This window comes from Parus major, chromosome 15 (assembly GCF_001522545.3).
Source record: "Parus major isolate Abel chromosome 15, Parus_major1.1, whole genome shotgun sequence".
Lineage (NCBI taxonomy): Eukaryota > Metazoa > Chordata > Aves > Passeriformes > Paridae > Parus > Parus major.
In genome coordinates, this window is record NC_031784.1 from 11,984,572 (window position 1) to 11,991,840 (window position 7,269).

At 58.9% G+C, this 7,269-nt stretch overlaps 1 protein-coding gene across 1 annotated transcript in view; it reads right to left on the reverse strand.

The window, feature by feature from the left end:
• The window catches only part of NOS1 (nitric oxide synthase 1), a 66,723-nt gene extending 60,715 nt beyond the window's left edge, over nt 1–6,008 (reverse strand). Inside the window, exon 1 of the mRNA XM_015643722.3 lies at nt 5,702–6,008. The gene's annotated coding sequence lies outside the window, so the exon portion shown is untranslated. The remainder of the gene's footprint in view (nt 1–5,701) is intronic.
• Nucleotides 6,009–7,269: the final 1,261 nt, after the last annotated feature.

A 7,269-nucleotide genomic window follows, 5' to 3' on the forward strand; every position in this document is an offset into this window, starting at 1 on the left:
GATCCTGTTTTTAGGGAATCATCACCGAACGGGTCTCTCATTCCACCCAGGGAGCAGCATCTCCATTTCCCTCTGGAATTTCTGCACCATTAAATCTCCTGGTAAAACGTGGATTTATTTCCCAGTTTTCCGTCGTTTTCGCAGGGCAGAGCCCCCTGGAGCTCCCTGCCATGGACCTGCCCCGGTGTTTGCTCCACCTGTGATGCCCTGGAGGAGCCGGGATGGCTCAGACACATCATTAGCAGGAAATAAAAAGCCTGGCGGGTTGTTTTTCACAAGGATGAGCCCTGCAGCTCCCACGCCGCTCCAGCAGAGCTTTTCCAGCCTTAACAAGACTTGGAGCTGTGGGGATGGCCTGGAATGGCTGTGTGGGCAGGGGTCAGGGCTGGGGGCAGCAGCAGGAGCGGTTTGTGCTCCTCCTGAAGGGATCTCAGCTTTGGCACCTCCAGCCCCGGTGAAAACTGTGGGAACAGAGGAGGAGGGAGGATGCAGAGAGCAGGGAAAGATTCCCGCACGGACACTCTGGAATTCAGGCTGTGGCACCTCCTGAAGCCAAGAACTGAGGCTAAAAGGCGTTTCTGGAGCTAATGGGAGCACAGGGGCTGGGACTGTCCTGCCAGGAGGCTGCAAATCCCTGCTCCAGACCTTCCAGCACAGGTGGAAGAGGGGAGGACACACGAGCCCTGGCCAGCAGTGAGGGATCAGCCTGAGCTCCAGGACAAGGATCTCATTCCCTCAGCACAGAAACCCCTGTTGTACCCCTCACCTTGGCTTTGGGGAGGGTTTTTATCCCGTTTCCCTGAGCTGTGAGAGCCCTGCCTCCCCCTGGCCCCTGAGCAGCACTCCCAGCACTGCTCCCTCCCTCCACCGGCAGGACAGGAACGACTCTGGGAGAGCTGGGAATGAACAAATCCAACCTTTTAACAGGACACAAGAGCCCCGAGCATCAGACATGGGGTGATCACACAGGTCCTGACACCCAAAGTGTCCCTGCAGCTTCCCCCTCACCCCATCCCCCCTCTCCTTGTTTGTTTATTTGGCCATCCAAGCTCGCAGCAGCAGCGGGGTCTGGCAACCCAAAACTTCCCCTGGGGAAGAAGTTCTGGCATCCAGTGGCCAAGTCAGGAGACTCTGGAAAGTTGCTGCGAGCCTGTCTCATCTCAGGGCTTGACATATCACTGCTGTCCATTTCCCTTCCCAAGGAAATCTGATTTGTTCCAAAGTTTATCGTTTCAGTGACCTAATCCCAGCATAGTTGTTCCTGTTTGCCTTTAATTTACTGCCGCAGCTTGTATTAATTGATGGATTGCAGAGGGTTTGAGCCAAGCTAATTGTTTTAGGAACAGAAAAAAAAAAAGGAAAGGAGAAAGAAAGGGAGATGTGAGGTCCCTTTAGTGGATTACGGAGGGATTTGGAGGGGGAAGCGGCAGCCACCGGGAGAAAGCTCCAAACAGGAGCAGCTGTCTGGAGAGGTGGAGGCTCTGCAGCCAGGAATAACTTCCCTGGGATGACCTTGGAGTGGGAGAGGAGGGCTGGGAGGATTCCTGTGCCTCACCCCTCTGGCTCTGCCCTCACCTGAGCCTCTCCTGTCCCTGGGTGATGCTGGGGGAGCTCCCTGAGCCCGGGGAAAGGGAAATGTCACCATCATCCAGCAGGAGTGATCCAGGGGAGCACGGGCTGCTCTGAGCAGCTGATGGAGCAAGTCCTCCTGGAAGGATCCCACGAGTGGGGGATGTGGGAGGCACTGAGAGCTGGCAGCAGGGAATTATCAGGTGTAAATCATGGCCAGTGGCCCTGATCTCCTCCTGGGAGAGGGGATAGGCTCTGTGGATCAGGAACAGCAGATCAGGCTCTGGGACCTCACTTTAGCAAGGCCTTTGAGAGTCCTGTAATACCAGAGAATGGAACCATGGAACGGTTTGGGTTGGAAAGGACCTTTAAAGTCCATCCCATCCCTGCCCTGCCATGGCAGGGACACCTCCCACTACCCCAGGCTGCTCCAAGCCCCAGTGTCCAGCCTGGCCTCGGACACTTCCAGGGATGGAGCAGCCACATCTCACCACCCTCATCCTAAAAAACCTCTTCCTTGTATCTCACCCAGATCCACCCTCTCCCCGTTTAAAACTGGGGGTTATGAGCTGGGTCCAGTCCCACAGAATCCTGGGGTGAGGGAGGATTTGGGATCTCCTCTGCCCTCCCTCATTTCCTTTCCCCCCATCCCTTCCACCCCTTCCTCCATCTCCCCCAGGAGAGCCAAAGCAGAAACAAAACCGGGACCTCTTCAGGCAGCAGAGAATCCTTTTGGAGATGGGGTGAGAGGAGGGGACAGCCCCAGAGGAAATCCCACTCCCAGGAGTCCCCAGCACAGCATCACCAGAGTTTTCCAGGCAAGGAACACTCTCCTCGTTCTTTCCCTGGCCAAACCCCCCCTTTCCCATAAATCAGCCCCGGCTCTGTCAGCACGGCTCTCGCAGAGAGGTTGATTTATTCAGGAGCAACACAGGGAGTTTCCAGATTCACACTAATTGCTCTCCCAAATTACTTAATAGTTGAAATTGCAGTCCTCTCTTTGGAAATCATCTCAGACAGCTCAATAAAAAACTATCAGCGGAGAGACGACTGCAAATTGATAAAGTCTTTGAGACGAGGGTAGTATCATTGTTGTCTGGCAAATTTATTCATCTGAAACCCAAACGAGGAGGATAAACAGCCTGGCTCGGTGAGAAAGACACCACCCGCTACAGACTTGCTCAATTTTCTCTTCCAGAGCTGCTCTGATTACTCGGGGAGAGAAGAGGCAGCGCTGCCGAAAGCAGGCAGCCACTGCAATAAATCGCTCCAGCCTTTCCCTCGCCGAGGAGAAACAGAATTTAGCAGAAATATAATAATAATTACAATAATAACAAGGCAAGCGCTCGTGCTGGCTCTGGCAGGAGGCAGAGGCTGCTGCTCCTCTCGGGGAGCGTGGATTCGGGAGCTGGCTGCTGGCCACACAGCTCCCGCTGCCTTCAAATTGTCACCCAGGAGGGAAGGGCAAAACTTGTTTCATTTTGGCCGCTTCCCAATTTGGCGGCCGCTCCGGGAGCGGGAGGGGAGCCGGGGGTGCGAGGGCAGAGCCGGAGGGGTGGGAGGCTCCGGTGGGGCACAGCCCCATGGATGGAGCCTGGAGGGGCAGGACAGAGCGGGTGGGTGCCGAGGGAACGCCTGGAGGGCTTTGGGGCTCTCCCGTTTTGGGAACATCTGTTCCGCGTGATTTTGGATCCTTTCCTGGTGTCAGGAAGGAGCTCAGCACCCGGCTGTCCATCCCGGGGTGACCCCACGTGTGACAGCGACAGCCCCCCCGCGTCCCAGCCAGCCCAGCCCATGGCACAGCCCCCTGCCCTCTCGGGGGCCAAAAATGCTGCTCTTTCTGCTGCTTTTAAATCCGTTTCTGGAAGGTTTGGCAGGAGGGGGGTGGGAGAACGGGGTCCCTGTCACCACTGACTGATGGGGCAGCGGTTCAGACCCACAAACTCCTTCCCCTCCCGTCCCCAGCTCAGGCCATCGCACCAGGGACAGCAACCAGAAACTCCTCGGCGGTTTGGGCACGGCGCTTAAATGCAAAATACTCATCGGAGAGGCCCCAAAATCCGCCCGTTTTGTCCCCAGAGAGCAGCGTGGGAGCGAGGGGGTTACGAGGAGCCGCTGCCCAGCACGGTGCCAGGAGCCACAGGGATTTGAGAGCCAGCCCGGCCGATGGCTGCCATCTGCTCCTGGCACCTCGTGTCACTGCCGGAGCCCGACAGCGCCCGGGAGCGGGGAGAAAACAACCCCAAAACCCGGCCAGTCCCAAAAAACAGCCCCAGCCCCGCCAGGCCTGGCCGGGGGAAGCGGGACAGGGAGCGGGGAGATGCCACAAGAGCTGCCACACGGCCGGGAGGGGACACGCAGGGACACATTGGAGCTGCCGGAGCCCTCCGGGGTGTTCAAAGAGCCGTGGAAGCTTCACAGCCCCCCTGTCCCGTGTTGGGGGGCCGGGGACAGGAGGGACAGCGGCAGGGTGGGGTGAGGCTGTGGGGTGAGGCTTTTCCTCGCTTCTGGCACCCAAAGGTGCCCCCAACAGCAACAGCTGCCCCCGTTCCCGGAGATCCGCTGGGATCTCAGCTGGCAGCGCCCGGAGATGCCCTCGGGGCTCTCGGAGCTGCGGGAGCTCCCGGGGCTGCGGGGGAGGGATGAGGTGGCAGTGCCACGGTAAAGGGCACTCGCTCGGCGACCCGCGGGGCCACGGCTTTGATGGCAGCCCCGGCGAGGGGAAGAGCAGCTCGGAGATCCATCCCCATCCCTCCGGGAAGGCGTCCAAGGGAGCCGGCTTGGCAGAGCAGGCGATGGAAGCGAGGAGGGGGCGAGCGGCAGATCCCCGGCTGCCAGGGCCGGGTGACCTCGGAGCCGCGGGGGAGAGAGAGCGGCCGCGTTTCCTGACCCACATCCCAACCCCCTCCCCTCGGGGCTCGGGGAAAGAAAAACCCTTTAAAAAAAATAAATAAAAAGAAGTCTCATTCATCATTCAGCCTCTGTTTGTTTTCTGCACTCCGCTAAGCTCAAACAAGCAAAACAGATTAGCTGGGCTCATTTGTTTCCTACTTAATTACACCTCTTCGGTGCTGATGTAATATTTCAAGATTTGGGTTGCTAAGGCTGAAAATCCACCTGCCCCCCTCCCACACCCACCTTGGCTTTTCATTCCCATCATGAAAAAGCCCAGATGGGGATTTTTTTCCGAAAAAACTCCTCTAATTATTGAGGAATTCAAGGCTCTGAATGCAGAAGCTGCCAGCGAGCGCTCAGGTTGTCAGAAGCAGATGGACGCCAGCTCCAGCTTTTGATCACAGGCTCGGAACCCCTCCCCAAAAAAACAGCGAGGAGGGGGGGAAGGACCCCGCATCTGCAGCAGCACACGGCCGCGGATAACTTTAGTCATTCCCCCTCCCTCTCCAGGATTGCTTTGGCATCAATAGGACTTCCCAGGAAGCCGGAGCAGCTGCGCTGCCGACGCAGTTTGCAGGATGAGCTCGGCGCTGGAGGAAGGAGCGCACGCCTCCCCGCAGGAGATGCTTCCCTTCCCTTCCCTTCGGATGCTTTTCCTTCTCCCTTCCCCACAGCCGCACCCCACATCCCCGCAGGTGCCCAAAATCCGCTGTGCTTTACCCCTGGCGGAGCACGGCCCTGCCGGCCCAGCAGCGAGGAGAAGCTCAAGTCCCCCGGGCGGAGAAAGGCGCACCTGGGAGGGGTTTTTAAAGCTGCCGGTGTCTAAAAGGGTCCCGCAGAGCCCCCCCAGCCAGGAGGGAGCTGCCGACGGCATCCCCAGCCCACCCTGCCGAGGCCAAAGGTGCGACCGAGGCGTGGAACAAGTGGGGCACGGTTGGAGATTGGGAATGATCCCCCTGGGATCCCCCCGATCCCATCACGAGCAAATCCCTCCTGGAAAGCTGCAACTCCCGCTTCGCTGCCAACCACAGACCTTCCCACCCTCCGGGCCACCCGGAGCCACCTCTCCGGCGTGTCCCCGCCGCCCCCAGCCTTACTTGTGTCCGGAGAGAGCCTCGGAGAGGCCACCGGGCAGCGCGCCCCGCTCGCCCCCGCCGCAGCTGCCGCTTGGCCGGGGTCCGCTCCCCCCGCCCCGGGCTCCGGGTCCCGCAAGGAAGAGCAAACAAAAGGCACACACCGAGGCCATGGCTCGTCCGGAGGCACGGGCTGGCCGGAGCCAGGGAAGGAGGCGCTGGGCAGCGGCAGGAAAAGGGCTCAGCCGGCGCTGGAGCTGCGGGAGGGCTGCGTGAGCCGTGCCCAGCCGGCTGCGCGGTCCCCGCCGCCTTTCCCACGGTGGCATTGCCCCTCAGCGGGTCCGCCAGTGTCCGTGTCCCCTCGCCAGCTCACGGCCAGGACCCACCCTGCTCATCGCCCCGGCCAGGACGGCCCCTGGGGCTCGCCACGCTTGGGATGGGGGAAGTCGCTGGTGGTTCGGGGGTGAGCGGAACGCCCGCGGGGCACCGGGCACCTGGCACCGGGCACCTGGCACCGGGCACGGCCCCCGCGCCTGGCCGGGGAGCTGGGTTATTCAGTAACTTCTAATCTCTCGCGGCTGGAAGCTGCTCCACGCCTGCCTAAGCACGGCTTTCAGCCGATTTTCGGGTGCCTAGGGGGGCTGTGTCCCCCCGCTGGGGTTGGGAAGGAGGCAGAGGATGGGAGAAGCTCCGGGGTTGAGTTCCAGACTCTCAGCTCATGGGTGAAGCAGGAAGAGCCCAACAGCCCCTCAGGGTCCCGGGCACGGGGGATCAGGACTTTCCCTTCCCCAAAATGCTTTTCCCGAAGGTGCAGAGCCGGGAAAAGGGCGTTTCCACCCCACAGCCGGGCAAAGTACGGCTCTTTCCGCCCTAAACCAAAGGAATTTTATCCATCTATAAAGACAGGTTGAATTTTTAACCCGCTCCCAGAGGAGCGGGCAAGGAGCTCCTGCCCTTGAGGCGGCAGCGGGGTTTTGTTTGAAGTTGATCGGGAGATAACGGAGCTCTCCCGGAGTTTGGAAGGCTTTTCCATTGATTTTTCTCAGCTCCAAAGGGAGGGAGAGCAGAAAGGCACATCCAGGCTCCTCACCACAACCTCAGCCCCTGCGTGCCCGGACAATTAGGGCTGCTGCGTTAATTAAAGGAGTCCTTGGAGATTAAATCATCCCCAGGGACCCTGTTGTCCCTGTCCCCTCCAATTGTCCCCTCCAGCGTCCTCCCAGCAGGATGAGCTGGGCCTCAGTTCAACATCAGGTTCTGCTGCAAAGCCCTTGAACATCTCCAGAAACAATTTTCTTCTTTAAATTGAAGAGATTTTAACCCCAACGAGAGCCCTGAGCAGGGAGAAATGAGCTTGAGCTGCCTCTCGCACCAACAGGGATGTGGCTCTCTCGCCCAAAAGTCCCAGTTTAACTTTGAGGAGCCAAATAAAATAAAATAAAATAAAATAAACAGTTTTGGGTGTGACATCACTGCTGTCAACACCTCCAGAGCAGGTCCCTGCCACACTTCACACAATCCTTCCCATCCCCAGGTGACTCAGACACACTCCTGAGAGCAGGAACCCTGCATGCCCTCACTCCAAACTCCGTTTTTTCCACCTGGGAGCCATTTAATCCAGAATTTCCCGTTCCCAAAACCAAAATCCATCCCTGCTGTTCTGTCCCAGGGCCATTTAACCAACAAATCTCCATGGGAAGGATTTTTGAGCAGCCACCTCCCAGCAGAGGCA